Source organism: Prionailurus bengalensis, chromosome X (assembly GCF_016509475.1).
Source record: "Prionailurus bengalensis isolate Pbe53 chromosome X, Fcat_Pben_1.1_paternal_pri, whole genome shotgun sequence".
Lineage (NCBI taxonomy): Eukaryota > Metazoa > Chordata > Mammalia > Carnivora > Felidae > Prionailurus > Prionailurus bengalensis.
The window spans coordinates 126388471-126392308 of record NC_057361.1 but is presented as its reverse complement, the minus strand read 5'-3'; the positions used below and the strand labels follow the sequence as shown (position 1 = coordinate 126392308).

Sequence of the window (3838 nt, the reverse complement as noted above, 5' to 3'; positions counted from 1 at the left end):
TCTGCCTGACCAGGTTGTGCCTCGTTAGTGGACTACAGGAAATCCTTCAGGAATCCATGACTGACTACTTGAGGCAACTGCCCAGGAAAAAGTGGGGGCCTTTTCTCTTTTACACAGTGCCAACGGCCTGGAAATTAGATCTTTGAAACCCTCCTTATGTGTAAAACGATGGATTCTTGGAGGGCTTCCTGAGGCCCGCTAATGGCTTCTCATTTAGGTAATAAGGGCTGTGGTTGTGACAGCCTTCTGAGCTAAAACAAAACAAAACAAAACAAAACAAAAACAAACAAACAAACAAAACCCCGCATACACACACAAAACCACATCAGGTCACTTTGGGTCTTCTCTCCTCTAAACACCCTATAGACTTGCCCTAAAATACTAAATGTTTCCCAGCTTCCTGATGCACACGCAGTAAGGCCCAGCGAAGCTGACTACCAACAATATACACACCAACCTGGAGGACGTTATGCCTAATGAAAGAAACCAGACACAAAAGGACACATACTATAGATTCCACTTACTAGAGCAAGGTCATAGAGACAAGAGAGTCAAATGGTGGTTACTGAGATGCGGAGTTAATGTTTAATAGAGACACAGAGTTTGGGAGGATGAAAAAGTTCTGGGGATGGACAGTGGTGGTGGCCGCACAACAATGTGGATGTGTTCAATGTAACTGAGCTATACACATAACAATGGTTAGAATGGTAACTTCTGTGTTATATATATTTTGTCACGGTAATGTTTTTACAAGAGTGTAAACAGCACCTGCGTTTCTTCTTACATATAAACTTTGATTTATGCCCTCACACACCTTCTACTCCAGCCTATCTTCTCATTAGTCCTTGGAAGATCTGTTCGTTTCTGTCCCTGAGCCTTTGTCATACTCTCCTCTAGCCTGGAAACACCCTGTCATTTCTACATCTCCAAATGCAGCTTAAATTTCTCCTTCTGTTTTTCCCCAGAGTACTTCCTGTTTAAACTTCTGATATGGGTAGTTAATCATGCAGTTTCTTATTATTTCATCATTTCATACTCAGATCTTGTCCTGTTCTCTCTCCCCCAACAGTCCCTAAGTTCCCTCATGCTCGGGACTGGGTCCCACATAGTAGAGAACGTTGAGGCACAGAGTAGATCTCAAAGGTGTGATGAATGATTAAATGGTGGGTGGAGAAGAGAAAACTGAAGAAAGGTGTCCTATGGGTTCCATCTTCTTCCAAGATGGGAAATCTATGAGGAGTCTGAGGCTCAAGCTCCTGAAGGAAACTGGCTTGGCAGAGACACTGCAGGGCAGGGACGATAATACCCTCTCTCCCTAAGAACTGAGGGGGCCTTTCAGAGAGGAAAAAGAAATCCCAGCTCACCTCTAAACAGACTGTTGGGAGCCCAATTGTTCCCTCTTCTTCTGGGTCATCCTTCCGGGGTAAGAGCAGAGTCCTGGGAAGGTAGTGCTGGAAGAAGAGGAAGAAACCGTGAGAGACTCTGGCCCTTCCTGCAGCAAGGTAAGATAAAAACTCACCTTGGATTGGATACTTCCCACCCATGAAATAGTGTTATCACCTATCCTACTTGCCTTACAGGCACTGGAGTTCAAAATGAGATAAGAGACATGGCAGTGCCTTGCTAAGGGGAAGCCAGAATGAAATAAAAGGAATGACTGAAAGCCTAAATAGCAGAAACCTTGGCAAGGCAGGATTTGCACTGCCAGGAAATAGGTGACATCTGAGCTACCCCTCTATACCCAGCTCCACTGGGCTGCACTGTCCAATGGGGCAGCCATGCAGTCATGTGGCTATGGACACTTGAAATGTGCTGAGTGTGAGTTGAGATGTGCTGTACAGGTCAAATACACGCTGGATTTTGAAGACTTAGTGAAGAAAAAAAGTGTAAAATATTTCACTGATAACTTATTATATTGATCACACATTGAAATGATAATACTTTTGGATATGTCGGGTTAAATAAAACACATTGTTAAAGTTAATTTCACCAGTTTCTTTTAACTTCCCATATGGCACACATGTACCTCGCATTATGTTTCTACTGGACAGCACCGTCCCCTACGGAATGGTGGCAGCTTGACATCTTCAAGGCAACCGATGCTTTCTCTGCACCAAACATCCAGTCTTGCAGTCCTTCGCACCTCCCAACCCCAAGCATCGGTTTTCCCCTCCCTCAGTCTGGGTAAGGGCTGATCCACTCCTTCAGTTGCAGCCCGAGGGGCTCTCCTCTCTGCCCCCGCTATCTGAGTTGGTTCCTCCACGTCACTCTTCCCATATGAGCCGTGGCTCTACACCACGCCTTCCAGCTAGGGCTCCAACACTAAGCCACTTAGGTTCCAAGATTTGGGGCAGAGGGACGCTCCCGTGTGCAGCTGCAGTCACAGAGTGCATTTGGTCCTTGCGCCAGCTTACCTCCAGCGCCAAGACTCGCCGATCTCCTCCAGCAAGCTCTCATCCAGCCATCATATGCTCCAAGGCACGGCCGCCACGACAGTAACTTAGCCTCACAAGCTATCAAACTCACTCAACGACAGCAAAACCGCAGCCTCGGGAAGGCCACCAAGCCTTCCACAGGCACACAGGGCGCTTGCGCTCCACTCTGCAGCTGCAGCCACAGCCGCCTCCCGAGCTCCTCCTGGGCCCGCAGCCGCGTTTCCGCAGTTGCTGCCTCTCAGATGTACACTCCTAACATCGCGCTTTTAGCCATCTCTAGCCCCCAGGACAGAGGGAGGCGGTCCCGCCCTCCCGAATGATCTTGGGAGTTGTAATCCGCAGCCCAGACGCAGGCGGGGTCGACATGAGCACCGCCCCTCCACAGGTGGCTAGCTTGGAGGCCACAGCCTTGGCAGCTGCGTCAGCTGCAAGGTCCTTGAGGACGAGAATCCCGGGGATGAGCTAGTGCCCAGCCGTCTGGTGGCTCCTGATTCAGCCCAGCTGCCTGCTGACACACCTGCAGCCATGGGTGTCCTGGCAGGAAAGGCACCAGCGTGGTTACAGGACAGGCACTTGGTGTTCCAGCAGACTGCAGGGGACAGAGTGAGGTCCTGAAGATTAACTCTGGGTGTCTTTCGTGGGCGAGGCACTAGCCCAGTAGGGAGGCACTAGCCCAGGCTCAGGAGAACAGAGAACCCAGACAGGCACAGGCCGCACCCTTGGGGAGTTCAGCAATTACAGGGCAGTGAGTCTAGGTGCAAGGGTGCAGGAAACTACTGAAAAGGGTAGCCAACCCTTAGCCTACAGTAACAGTAGAGGTGGGGCCCAGTAGGTAACTTTCAGCCAGAAAAATGCCTGAGATACCCAGACCTCACCTCCGCAGAGCCCAATTCGATTCTGGGTCTATGGGCCACCTTCACGTATCAAAAGCACTACTATAAGGAACAACACAATTTAGCCAGACAAAGGTGAAGGACTGTAAGGGTTAAATTGTAGTGTAAGGCTAACGCTTAGCTTGAAAAATAACAACTTTGTTCTGACACTGAAGGTCAAGAGATAACAGCCTTGCTTTACTCTTGTAAATGACGCTTCATACTCTTGTAAATCAGGCTTTACCAATGAAGGAAACAAAAGCTCAAAGAAAAGAGCATCAGAGACAAGGCCAAGGAGATCCACTGGTTGCAACTTAGCGGCAGAAAGTCTAAAATAATCACCTCATTCAATAACTGTTTCTAACTCATCTGGGAACTGTTTCTCTGTTCTGTTCCCAGATAACGATAAAACGATGTGATCGGCTTTAAAAACTCTGTACCCCAGCTGTTCAGGGCCACACTCTTATCAAGAGTGTTGGTCCCGATCGGTCGGCCTTGCCTCTCATTGTAATAGACTTTGTTGTGACTGTC

The 3838-nt window shown here is 48.5% G+C and overlaps 1 long non-coding RNA gene across 1 annotated transcript; it reads right to left on the bottom strand.

The window, feature by feature from the left end:
- Positions 1 to 558: 558 nt before the first annotated feature.
- On the bottom strand, positions 559 to 2722 carry LOC122477317. The gene is made up of 2 exons (XR_006295676.1): positions 2415 to 2722; positions 559 to 1451 (listed from the first exon to the last, which is right to left on the bottom strand). It is a non-coding gene; the product is annotated as an uncharacterized LOC122477317 (long non-coding RNA).
- Positions 2723 to 3838: the final 1116 nt, after the last annotated feature.